This window comes from Plodia interpunctella, chromosome 9 (assembly GCF_027563975.2).
Source record: "Plodia interpunctella isolate USDA-ARS_2022_Savannah chromosome 9, ilPloInte3.2, whole genome shotgun sequence".
Classification (NCBI taxonomy): Eukaryota; Metazoa; Arthropoda; class Insecta; order Lepidoptera; family Pyralidae; genus Plodia; species Plodia interpunctella.
Genome location: NC_071302.1, coordinates 7,262,812 through 7,277,077, shown reverse-complemented (window position 1 = coordinate 7,277,077; position 14,266 = coordinate 7,262,812). Strand labels below are relative to the sequence as shown.

The 14,266-nt window shown below is 34.2% G+C and overlaps 1 protein-coding gene across 2 annotated transcripts in view; it reads right to left on the bottom strand.

Annotated features, from left to right (window-relative positions):
• Positions 1 to 14,266, bottom strand: part of LOC128672433 (homeotic protein antennapedia) — a 172,395-nt gene that overhangs the window by 118,908 nt on the left and 39,221 nt on the right. The window contains exon 1 of one of the 2 annotated variants that reach the window (XM_053749577.2): positions 4,737 to 5,160. The exons of the other annotated variant lie outside the window; for it this stretch is intronic. The gene's annotated coding sequence lies outside the window, so the exon portion shown is untranslated. Of the gene's footprint in view, positions 1 to 4,736; positions 5,161 to 14,266 lie in introns of those variants that run through there. 2 annotated transcript variants of the gene reach the window in all.

The window sequence follows — 14,266 nt, the reverse complement described above, 5'->3', positions numbered from 1 at the left end:
TTGAATAGATACACAATTCTACGATCAAATTGGAGAAGAACGAACTGGATTTTATCAAAATTATATGTAATGTATGAAAACAATTTACATGTAATCTTATTTTTTTCGAAACACGCCTATTCATGAAAAACAAATACATAATGTAACATATTCAGCAAAGTCATTGCTCGCATTCGCAACGCAAAAAAAACGCAGATTGTTTCGAGAATCTACTTAATAACGGGTTCGAAATTAAAAAGTAATTTGGTAACCGTTACTAATTTAGAGCGAGGCGGCCGGAGTTCTCAATTTGGGAGGGGCCGGGAGGGGCCCGCGAGGGGGACCCTAATCTAAAAGCTGTCAGTTTGCAGGACAGCTGTGCCCAACGCGCCGCCTGCAGTGTGTGCGCGCCCTTATGTGCCGTACATAATGTATTATTATCACTTTTTCACACCTTTTAATGCACAATTTAGCTTATTTTTTGTTTATGATAGCTTTATAAACATTGAAAACATGTTATCTATATGTTGTATTGATCTCGTAAGAATTACGATGCACGGTAAATCTCGGAAGAGATTATTGTTGTTGTACAAAAATTTTACAAAACGATATTATGTATGTGTGTGAATAAATAAAATAAATGAAAATTGTTAAATACAATTTATACGTTATTTTATTTTAACACTAAATATGCTAAACATAATAATTTTATTTTGTATAATGAAAGCAGATATTGATGCAATATATAAGATCCTGATAGCCCATATATTATCTAGCTAATTAACAACTATGTATTAGAATAAAACTTAACACTGCGGTGAGCGTGAAATGCCATTAATTAACGTACGCATCGTGTCGTTTTGATTTAAAGGCTGCGCAAGCGCTGCCTTTGCCTAAGAGGAAAATCGAGTTTCCCCTACGTCTGTGCTCATCGGACCTCATTAGTTGATAAATCTAAGTCGACGAGCGAAATTTATATTAGTGAAAGAACTATGCATCACTCCCACAATGTACGGATTAGAATCACCCGAATAGTCGCGCCTACGCATCTCTAAATTTGAAATTCGAACGCCGAAATATGAACTTCGTGGTCAAAGAAAACTGTATAGAAGTTGCATAATTAGCATATTAGACGGTGAATGAATTTGGTTTTACCATTTTTATAGACACTATAATCGCCGTGGCTACTTTACGATATGTTTTTTCGTGTGTCCGAACGTCTTACGGTAATAACTTTGTATATTTTATTGACATATGCATTCATAAACTTGTCTAGCACACCTTCTCAGTGTCTGATATCTAATCTGATATTTAAATAGAGTCTTTAAAGGGAAAATTGGCAATATAAGCTCATATTCGATCTCCATTCTGATCATTTGATATGAGTTTGAATTGAACATTAATTGAAAATAAATATGATAGAATCTTTGAGCCTGAGGAATCTTCAGTCGATTAAATATTATAAACTTTGATGACCTCTTTTGTTTATATTGCTACTTTTAAACTTGAATTTGGATTTAATTATATTTTTCCGTTAACCTCTTGACTAAAAGATAAAAGTACCTAATTATTATAAAAAATAATACGTGTTGTAGCATCTCAATATATTTATGAAAATAATAGAATTTTTAATAAGCCTTGAGAATAAAAGCTACCATTGTCCATATAAGAGACCCATTATAATTAATTTGTCAGCAAGTTTTCGCCTTTTACAACTCATTCATACAATTTATTTAATAAGATTAATTAAAAATTATTTAATGTTATTGAATTAAGTTGCGTATTTTAAAAAGTAAATCTAGATCATTCTCAGTTATTGTTGTAAAAAGCATTGTTTTATTACCGTTTTAAGTTAAATCTACTTTATTAAAAACAATGCTACAACTGGTGTAAAAATTAATTGGATAGTTTCCTACACAATACATAAAAATAATATGTGTATTGTCTTGTAAAATGTTACTAATTTATAATAAGAGTTAATGAGCTTAAAGACGGACTTTTGTATAATTTATTAGCTTCTTCAGTTTTTACCTAAATAAGATTTATTAAATGACAAAATGAATGATGAAGCGCTCGATTGTATAATTATACAATTGTATACTTTATTATTCAATTTTTAGTTTTGTTTATCAACATTAAATAATTAAATAAATTAATTATTATTTTCAAAATTCCTTATCTCTGCTATTGGCACCGCATTGATAATATTTCGTTTTTTATTCTTTTTTTGGAATGTTTTTTTAAATATATTTTTTGCCAATGCCAAAATAGCCTCTTCCGCGATTTACCGTGCATTGGAATATGCCATCTTAGTTTCATACTAAGGTAAAACTATTTTATATATTTAAATATCATTATACAAATTAATCACTACATTGTCTACGTGTACATAATATATTTATGATGATGTTTATACCGTTTATACCTACTATAGAATCAAACGCATGTCAAGTTACCCAGTGTGGACCGCTATGCCGCGGCAATAGTGGCCATTTTGTATTAAATTTAGGTAGGTTGATGTGCTGTCGACTGTACCTACTTAGTACATAGTTTTGTGTTTTTTAATTTGCCACTTTATATTATATGAGTGATATCATTTTGAGAGATGTGACCAATACCAGATATGGAACCGGTTTGTGGCGGTCACCGGATCGGGGCCACTTTAGAGACATCGATTCATCGAGTCGATAGATATTCATGCATCGATATAAATCCAATAAAGAAATAGCTTTTAATTTTGTTAAGAGAACTATGACTTTACAACATTTTTCCGCTTATTTTGCCACGACAGATTTCTTTCTTTTGTTGCCTTCAATGGTTTTGACAAAATTTACAACGATAGTCATTAAAAAATGTACAAGTGTTTAAACAAAACAGTCAAAAGCGGAGAAACTTCTATCCGGCGAGTGTTCGCTTTTTATAAAATCTTCAATGCGAGCCAAAAAATAAACAATGGGAATTTAAAAAAAAGTAAAAACTCACAAGGCCGCGGGCAGCAAATGAAAGAAGTTTGACACATTTTTAGAAACAGCACGCAGCGCTGGCGCTGCCGGTCGTAAATTCAGAGCCGCAGCGTCAGAATGAAAAAGGGGACATCATTGTTGAAAATTTTAAACGCGAATGTAATCGAATCGTTAACGATACTATCGGACGAGTAAATCACTGAATTTAATCGTGTTTAATCAGAGTCATACGTATTGGTTGCATATTTGTGACTTTTTTTCATCAATATTTTTATGCTCTGTTATGTTTTACTAGTACCTAAATTATTCTACGCATTTTGTAATTAGTAATTGATTTTATTAGTAAAGAAAAATTATCCCGAGGATTTGGATATAGAATAGATTCATAAATCGCTGTTCACATTTGTCGCTCAATTACATTTCAAACAATTTATATTTAATTTTTTACAATACAAAGAAATGAAATCTTTCGTTGATTCAAAATATTTTTCTCCCCTAAAATATTTTCGCGTCTTTCTTCACGTTGCTTATTGCGTTTCCTTGTGAATATTTCCTCTTCGGATAAGAAGCTCTTCCCACTGAGTCACGATAAGAATTTCATTTCCTCGGGACTGAGAATCCCGCTATCCGAGGAAGTCGCTGACAAAAATACCCGAGTGATAAAAGTGAACAAAGTTAATTCAGTTCAGGTGCCGCGAATATCGTGCGCGCCTTTTTATTTGAGAGTGTTGAGGTTTAAGGCAACTTTTGTGTAAGTGAATAAGTGTGGAGATTCTTTTGTAGTATAATAATATCGAGAATACGGAAAAAATACGATGAAACGTTTCTAGAAAAGGCTTCGCTTGGCTCGTCTTGGCGGTGGAAACTCTCGTGCCCCCAGATGTCGGCAGAAATTTTCCATTTTTTTTTTCATTTATTTTTTAGGTGTATAATTATTATGGTGAGCAAAGCAGGGACAGGCCGCTAGTAAACTAAAAAAAAATGTTCAGCTCTAGCAATGGATTCTATCTACTTAACATTCTTCCTAATTTAGATTATACGTGGCAGAGATGTTATTTTTGTTTCGTTAAAAATGATTCGCTTCGTACTAACAAAACTTAAAATAGAACAAGAACCAATAGATACGTTAATACAAAATGAAACTATATGTCAAAATAATCCTTAGAAATATTGAAAACTACAACAAAAACTGGATTATTTTCAACGTACAAAACGAATCAAACGCTTCGGTTTATGAATTCCCAAAGCTAGGTCAGACTTTGTCTCGGATTGCGAACAAAAAATCAAAATCGACCTCTGGACATCGCCACCCCTGCCCATCCGATAATGAACTTTGACACCAGTGTGTTAAGGTCGTAAATTGAATAGTGATTGTATGTATATGATTCCATTTTGCATTTAGGACTGGGAATCCGGATGACATCTTTTATCGCGAGACATTCCGCCTGGATCTTTAAAGGTCTGTGATGAGCCGCCTTCTGAGCGGAGCCATGTTCTGGTTTGGGTTTCACTTAACTAGAAAACTAAAGTGTGAAAATTTATATTTTTCCTTAAATTGATTGTTGTACATATCTATTGTAAAAAGAGAGTTGCAGCAATTTTATTGGTAAAAGTTTGTGTTTGGAAACTTGTAATGTTACTTTTTATTAACGATTTTGTTTAAATTAAATATAAATTGTATAATAAAAAACAATATTATTTATGTGTCATGCCCTCCCACTAGTTTACTTTAATATCTATTGCTGCTAATTGAGTACAAATACCTCCTTTAAAATCGGTAAAAATTATACTTACAGTCGTTGAAAATCCTTTCAAATCTTCTATGAATAAGTCACATAAAATTATTCGATGATTGCACTGAACCACAATAAACAATCTTCAACGACACGATAATTCACAAAAAAAACTAATATTCCTTCTTAGTTTCTTATAAGATCACTAATGAAGTCTATTAATGATTGAACAATTAATTATAATCGCATGAAATAGAAGCAATAAAGCTTGGATCGCGTCCACTTGTTCGATACGTATGGTCTATACAAATCCTTATTTACAACTGACACTGTTGTCCATACTATAAGAGCGTGGACAGAGTACACCTAGATCGGAGAAGGCATCTGCTTGCCCGTATATAAAACTTATGGTATAAAAAACTCCATATCAACCCGATCCAGAGTATCAACACAACTTCACGACCCTAGCATACAAGCTCGACTGTAAAAAAACTCACGAGGTAGGGGAAAAATTTCGTAAGCCATTATCCAACTCTATACAAAAGTTTTGACATGAACACTTTGCGCTTGGGCACAATCTATTTTAGTGGGGTGCGAGACGGCAATAGAACGCGAGCGACTAATCGCTACTGAGGAAGAGAGACGGATAGATGAATGTGTGTCGCATTTGAATAAAGTTTAGGGGGACCAAAGAATACCGTGAACCGCGGGACGCCGAGTAGGTGGTGATAAAGCATTCGTAGCAAGCGTTCCCAAATCGAAAACGATGAGTAATATTATTTAAAAAGCAAGATTTGTTACCTGTCGACCGCCACGAGATAATGCCCGGCGTTTTTTGGAGAAAAATACAATTAACTAGCCCTGGGTCATAAATCATGTTGTTTTAGTCTTCGTGCTCCAGCTCAGGTTGTACAATTATATTTCTTTCATAAAAAAAGGAAGGTGATGCTAATAGAAAATTGTGGCGGCCCTTCAGTGTAGCACCTGAATGCCGGGAGATAATTAGAGAAACCACAGAGCTGCGACCGAAAATATAATTTGGGCTTTAAAAAAATATTTTGGAGTAAACTCATATTTTTACTTACAAAAAAGCGGATGCGGCCAATCGAAACTTATTAAGATAAAAAATATTCGCCGAATGTAGAATAAGCCTTAAATTATTAATGAAAAAATATTTACAGCAAATTTAACATGAACTCATTGTTTTAAACAGCAGTTTAATGATGCTCTCACTTAAATTACTGACATCAGTTGTAAATTTAAAAGCTTTTAAGTTCGCTGCAATGAGTATGCAATAAGAGGTGAACACTCAATCGAGGTAATTTTAAAATTGCGACCTGCCTCAAGCGAAGCCTCAATTACCGCGAGAGGACCGGGCACCTCGATAGATCGCACCAATCGCGTTCGAAAATTGCCCAACAGGACCCTGCAAATTGTTGAGCACTTACAGAATAGTGGCCCGACAAATCGGGACCCGACGTTGAACGCAAATTACCGAGTCGAGTACAAGTCGACTCGAAAATTGCATCGGGACCCACAATCGGGAGGTCGTGCGCAGACTAATGAAGACGTTAAGCTATACCGCTTTTATAGAATGTTACGGTGTTTACATTGATTTTTATGGGAAAATAATTTTATTACAACCGGTCGATCCGATTCAATCGTTTCAAACTTAATTGAACGAAGATAAAAATAAAGGTGCGACAATAACGGATGGAAATAAATCTGAAGATATAAAAAGCCGTGTCACAATAATCAACACAAGCAATTTAATTTAAGCGACATAAACACGATGCTATCTGGCAATGGCATCGATATTAAGGGTGTGCTAAATGACAAACTGCGTGCCTGAGAGAAATGCTTTAAAACAGTGTAATATTCACCATTTATCTTGGGATCTGGAGGTTGCACATTGGAAATAAAACGCATCGAGTGTTTAACATACCGCAGTGAATATAGGGAATTATCTACATAGTTAATAAAATGGAAACAGAGAAATGTATTCATGCAAAAGAAGTTCCGTACAAATTTTTCAATGACAATAAAGAATGGTATGTGGACATAAATAAATCATACGCGTTTAATGTTAAAATGTTGTTAGTATCAAAATAACATGATCCCAAAACTTAATCTCATTGTGAAAAAATATTCAAAAAAGCAAATGCAAAACGCTCTTTAAAATGTTTGACCTAATATGATACATTGTTGATGCATATGATTTTACCAAGGATATCCAACAACATTTCTTCGACTGTTTTGTTTTTTTTTGTCGTAGAAATAAAATTATAAGATCACATTACAGAGTAGGGTTCACGCTTCTATTTCGTTCGATATAAGGAACTCCAAAGGGAGGTCGTTGTCGATTCGCTCGGTTGTGCCCACTTTGATAAAACCCCGCTTATATAGATACGCTCTGAATACCTGCGCTTGCGTCTAATTAATGGTTTCTTCTCGTTATTGTGTCATTTCGATGCGTTTGAATTAATTTCCTCACATTTTCATCTTATCATCAATCTATATTTGCTTTAATGGCGCAAATTTGTACCATTTCCAGATTTATTACAAGGTATTCAATTAGAATTGGAATTTTAATAGTAGAAAATCTTGTGTATCATGAAGATACATTTGTTTTGAATCTCACGTCCATCCAGTTAAAAGTGGGTCTTAAAAAACGCACATGTTCTTTTGGAAACTTTTCATTTTGGAATACACTTAACATTATAAACAAATTAGTATTCACAAAAATCTTCTACGATATTAAAACCATATATTGCATATTTTGTTTCAAAAACTTATCCTGTGTTTTGATACCTGTGGACATATGTCTGGGAAACAATCTCGTACCTATTTTTATTGACGATGACTTCGTTAGTATGCCTAAGAGCAGTAAAAACCAATAATATTTTTGACGATGGTGAATAAATTAGCGTTAACTTACATATTTAAAAAGAAGTAGTGCCGCTTTTTTCTAATAGCTTGTTTATAATTCCCATTGCTGTGGTAAACGTCCCCCTTTGTCTTCAATAGGTCTTGGTTTGTTGCCAACCATGCTAAAAAGCATATATGCAACAATATCAAAAATATTCAGCGCTTATCTATAAATAAAAAATCCGCTGTAGGTAGTCCGAGTATATGAATAAGTATTGAAGCGGTATAATCGATTGAGCACACCTCTTGATGAAGATATTGCTTCAGACCCGGTTTTGGTTTATTTCTGGACCAGTCTGGATTAAGGCTGCAAGGATTGTATGCAATCAAAGGCGTTTAAGGCTCGCTTCATTTATTTTTAGTTACACTGTAGGCACTAGTAAAGGGAGCTCTATTTAGAAAGATGCAATCTACATTTACTATGTCGAAAGAATCCCTTCATGAGATAAGTCCGTTGTAGATGTAAATCTACAACAAAAAAGTAATTTTTTGTTGTGTTGCTTTACATTATGTAGTTTTAGCATATCTTCTTTGTACAATATTCACGTTAGTAGTTCACCTCTGTAGTGTAGTGAAGATGGACGGAAGCTTAAGCAGCAGTTTCGAATCTCTGTTTGAAACCATATTTGTATGAATCCGAAGATTCTGTAAGGCTTGTATGGTAATCTGATGATGACAATGAATGTGTTCTTCTCATAAATCATTAAAAACTTTTTCAGATCTTGAATATGGAACATTATAGTTTTTAGCAACAGTAACTGGTTACAATGTAACAAAAAGCCAGCAATATTTCACGAAACTATACTGATCGGTACTTTTTAAAAGTGCCATTAATTCCACCACCCAATATTTCAAACTCCAATAAGCCACAAACCCTCGAACCTCCAACGCGGGTGTAATCTAAACGATCTTTTTTAAACTAATAAAATGGCTCGTTAAAAATAGCCACCGATCTCGAGTGCCTAAACCTGGTAGCGGTGGTAGAATAGACGATTGGGCGATTGCCCAGGGCTTTGGGTAATAAGAGGCGCCGCGGCAGTTTCCAGCACCTCTTTATATATCTTTAACTTATTTAGGCATAGGACCTGCAATGTCCAGAGCTGGGCCTATGAGTTTTTGTAATTTTTTTTCTTCGTGTCAACAAGACTATATTGATAAACTATAACAGTTTTGACTAGTAATTAGCCACGACCTGGGCACGACGACGCGTGCACGAGGCTGCACTTTGGCATTTTGGCACTGCTGCGTGCACTGAGAGCATTTTGTGAAATCGCACAGATTTTGTAAATTAGGTTTATGTGATCATACCGCGCCATTTTGCAGATGGGGGTGCCGTAAAAAAATGGCCCAGGGTGCAAGTACTAATACCGGTACTGCCTAAACCTGGTTTATCTTCAGTAAACAAGAACTATGGAGCTCTAATGATAGACATCCATCAACTTAGTCAGTATAAATACATTGAGCGGGGAATGAGTGTCTGTTTTTACTACGTTTTTTACTGTTTAGTAAAGATTTTACTAGTTCCTGTTTTTTATGTTCTCACATTGACGCCTGTTTGGGACGTCAATGTACGTTTTGTAAGTAATGTTTTGATTTACGACTGCCAATAAAAGAACGCAAATGAATTTGATGTATAGATTTTTGTTTGTTAAAAAGATAAGAACATACAGTTTGGAGCTAAGTTAGATAAGCGTATTATACCTGGATGGACCTTGTAAGCATAATTTAATGGATTGCACTAAGATGCTATATAAAGCTAAATATATTTACGGTAGCAGAAAGAAAGGAAGGCTTGATCCAACAGTTCTAATCAGGCTAAAAACATGTTAATGCTAAATTTAGCCCTCATTATTTAACAATATTAATTTATTTCATTACTTATAAACTAAAGCTCCTAAAGTATCTAATGACTCCCGAAAAACATTGATACAACATTAACTATGATTACTTTATATTATATCGTAGAGTTTTTTCATTCGGGCTACTAGATAGATTCGATCGTGCATTTGCAGAAAAAGTTGAATCGTTTACCATTGAGATATTATAGTTTAATAGAGGAACAGAGCCCGCGGTGGTGGCTTTATAATTCTGCACTGATTACAAAGGGAAGCCGGCGGCCGCAATTTCGTCTTGTACGGGTCGTGCTGTACATAAATTATCAGTTATTGATGAAGACATTTAGCAGAACTTATATTAAGTATCGATTTTCGGCTGTACAAAAGTGTTGCGGTTATGAGAAAATATTCAATATATAGAGTTTTGTGAATCCTTACATGCATTTTAATATTAAGTAAATAAGCAAACAGCATCCCAAGTTACGTAATACTTGGTTATTTTATGCAATTAAAAGCCAATATTTCTATTCGGATATTTCATTGTCGACACTTTTAATAATCTTCAGGTTGAACTCTTAAATTTTAATGTAACTGCACTGATTGCATATTTTTAAAATCCATCAATTTTAATTACTCTTTACGTTGTATCTATTACTTTGTACCTCTATCGTACCGAGTATCTCTGACACCCTCATAATATTTCTATCACGTCCCTATTGTTAACTCTCAGCCAAATGAACACGAGCAGAAAAACAGGCGAGTGACAACCCTAGAAGTACCGGTCCATACGTGCCCCTAATGCGGTATGAATCGCATTTTTACCGCTTAAGTTTTTTGTCGTTTATTATTAAGCGATTGTTTTCGTGTCAGGTATTGCACTTCGCTGAATCAGAAATGAGAACAGTTCTTACTCTGATACCTGTTTCAGTAGTTTTCTCCTCATGGTACTGTCGATTGGGGCTAAAGTCGAAAAAAATCCACTTAAGTCTGAAGATCTATGTTAAATGGCATTCGTATTCTATCTTATATGTTAAAAATAAAAAAAAAACTATAATCTACCAAAATCTACACTGAAAACATTTTCGAGCGAGTCAGTTTCTTCAGTGAGATTATTTGGATCATATATTTTACGTTTTATTTTAAAGATAAGTTATGATTTACCAGTACAATGATGATTTTACATAAAAAACAGAAATGTTTCTTTTCATCTGAACATTTGTTTTCCCGGATTCTTCAGCCGTTGAGAATCGGAGCCCAGGGTTCGTTAAACTTTCTATCACAACCATCCTTAGCAACAATCAAGGTATGGCCAAAAGGTAAAATGGTTATAACTTGGATCTTCTCCAAAGACCCAACGAGAACCAAATTTGTGGTGCTACCTAATGACTGGACGGAACCGGAACCTCCAAGATTGATTTCGTGTCCACAATAATTAGCTCTTTCTTGGGACAGTTTTTACAATTATCTTAATATTCTCGTCTCATTTAAAGCAACGGCAGATTATTTATCATTAAAATGAATCGTAATTGTATCACTTTATTTCGCCGACAATAATTGTTTCACCTCGTTTTTGGACTTAATAGAGACACTACCCGCATATTGCGGAGTAATGCGGAACAATTTAACTGGAATAAAGTGTATGGGCGCATGAGAAAAAAAGAGTGAGTAGTATGGTATATTAGTATTGATTAATTTCAAACAACAACAAGATTAAACTGGAAAATATCCTAATCGTATTATATATTTTTAAATGTTTGAATCATAACATTTACAGACATAATGTTTAATATTGTTATTTTTGTTAACGACCACATCATTTTATTTACGTCTTCTTTAAATTCGCTCTCATGAAGACGGATTGCATTATAAAAACTTACAATATCTTCGAATTGTCAATACATCAAAAGAAAATAATGCAATTAGGTTCTTATTCTGTACTTATTCTTGAAATAATCGAACAATCGTAGTGAGAGACGTCAAATGATTTATGTAGCTAGCGCCTCGCTTTAAATAAAACATCGCCCAGAGCTTTCAACAACCAATGAAGAATGAAGTCACGATTGTAATTTTAAAACGTCGATACGGATGTTGATGATTTTATTATTCGTATATTATTTATTGACAGTGGCCCAGTGAACCAAAGAACCGGTAATATACGAGAAAAGATAAAACTGCAAGGTTCTTTTGAGCGATCTCGTCTTAAAATACTTGTATAAGATCATTTGCTCCAAAGAAATTGTAATACATATTTAAAATTTGATACATCTAATAAAATGTGAAACTTGAAACGGGTTTATTGGTATTTTATGTCTCTCTGTCTTTCTCACTGATTTAATTTCTTTTTTTTTTCATTCATCTCAGGTCTCTGACAATATAAGTGAACATGACTCGAAAGGAAGAAATTATTTCATGAAAAAAGTTTATGAATTAAGTTTATAAACTTAATTTAAGAACTATAACTATACCTACAAAATTTAGAAACTCTGATTTTCAGTTTATACTAGACACTCGGAATTGTCTAAATTAATAATTTTGAATCGGTAGACTTAGAGAGAGATTTTTTAAAATGTGTCCAAATTATACTTTCAAACATGAGAGCTGAATATAGGGAGATATAAGATAACTTCTGGTTGATAGAAAGAGGACAGGCAAAATTAAGAGCCTACAATGTACTTTCCTACAGAGAGCTGAAATATTCACAATATCCAAGTATGTATTTATAAAATACTGTGTGAAACTCAGCCGCTATGTTTATGTCATCGTGTCTTCCTATCTCCATAAAGCGGCACAAAAAGACACATTTTCTCGAGACGTCAAAGTGGCATGTGATAAGCAGCACTCGGCCGCGGGGTACGTCTGTATTGATCTCAATACGTTCATTCATGTGTTCATGGGCACCGTTTGTGTGACGATCGCTGTGACAACATGCTGCTTCGACGTATGTATCTAAAGTTCCAGATATACTCGCCCGAGAGTCTACAGATGGGTTTACGCCCGGGTAAACATTGGACATAAGCGTTTTTTACCAGAACATAGTGCTTGCACGCTATCGCAAAATGGGAGTATAGATTGCACTTCGTTGAAATATTAAGGCTACCTATATTTTATTTATCGTGGAAGAAGTCCGTGGCGACTGATTTGTTACGCGAGCCCTGGGCTTTGAGGCGTCACAGCTCCGAATGTTACCTGAACACGCGAATGACAAAGTTGCGGGCGACCACTAGTAATAAAATAATATTGTGAATTTTCCTACGGAATGCTAAAAATAAATGTGCACAATTCCTAATTCCCGGTAATCGTTATCCGTTCAGCGACATCGGAAGACATTTCTTCAATCGAATAGTTAATCGCGAATTAGAATGCGATTCCACTGTTTATAAGACCGGTTTCACGCAGTGGGATAGATCTAATGTTAAGGCCAAATTATTAAAAGCTGATAAAATTTTGGACATTGCGAAAATATTTATGGCCATAGCGTGAATGCGTAACAAAATTTCCATATAACTGTTGAAGTATGAAATATATAAGATCCAACTGGATATAATTTACATACAATTTTTAAACGAAACAAAAAATATCACTATAAAAAATCACTGAAATATGCATATATCCGCTAAATGTTCGCTAAATCGTTTGTGATTCTTGTACAAATTTACGTGAAATAAATAAATAAAAATTGTGGACAAGACTGTTACATAAATCGATTGATATGAAGTATTTCTAAAAAAAATAATTTTCAGCCTAATAATACTATAGATGTAGGTTGTAGCAAGTACATATAACCATATTTAACCGAAGAATATATAAAAGAATAGAAAGTAAAATAACTCATCTATTTCTAGGTACATTTTCTAGCAACACGTGTCCTGCGGCCTAAAGATAGATGTCTAAGAAGTCAGCGGCTCATCAGCACCTACCTTGAAGACTAGTGTTGTAATGCTATCGATAGTAGAACTATAGATCAAGTCAAAATTGAAACGATGGTTGAAAAGTTTATAATCCTAATGATGAAAGATCAGTCTACCAATAGTAGGTATCCACATCATTGTTAGTGTCACTAGTTTTGATATTAAATGTAGGTACTTTATAAAACACGATAGCCTTTTGCTCTATAAGCATATTTTAGAAGGAAATGTAGACGGAAGTAAGGCCCGGTATCAAAAGGAAGTTACATTAGGCTAATATAATAAAAAGTTGGCGTCGTGTCGTATCAAAAAGTTAAGCAATTAGCAATAAAAAGAGAGCAATAGAAAGAATTCCACCGACAGGAGCCTCGCTCTTAAATTAGATGATGGTGATGATGCCTCAGTCCGTAGGTCGATACTATTGTGGGGGCTTTGAAAAACAGTAATGATGGGATTAAAGTGCACGATAGTATCGGATACACCATCGATATATTATACAATTGCTTGCACCGCTATTGAAGACTGCGTGTGTAGATTCCCGAAAGTCAGTATTCGACGTATGCGAGCGATGTGAGGCGATATGTCCTAGTGAATAACAATCGACGGCACTTGGCAGAGATGGTAACCACTACCAAAGCAAAATTAGAATTTCGAAATTCTCGTGAGAAATCATAGATTTTGAAAATGAAATAAATATAAATAAGTGCTAAGCTAAGTTTCTTTTTTGTAAAGAAATTGAAGCCATGATTTTATTCTTTGTATGATAAGATTATATTATTTTAAAAGTTATCATTTGGTCATTAACTTCAAGATAGGTGGCTTGTCTTTGCCTCTACTCATCACAAAATTTTTGTGCAGAGTAGTTAACTTACCCGCTAGCAATCAACAATAATTATTTAAGATTTTGCTTGTAGTTGCAAGAT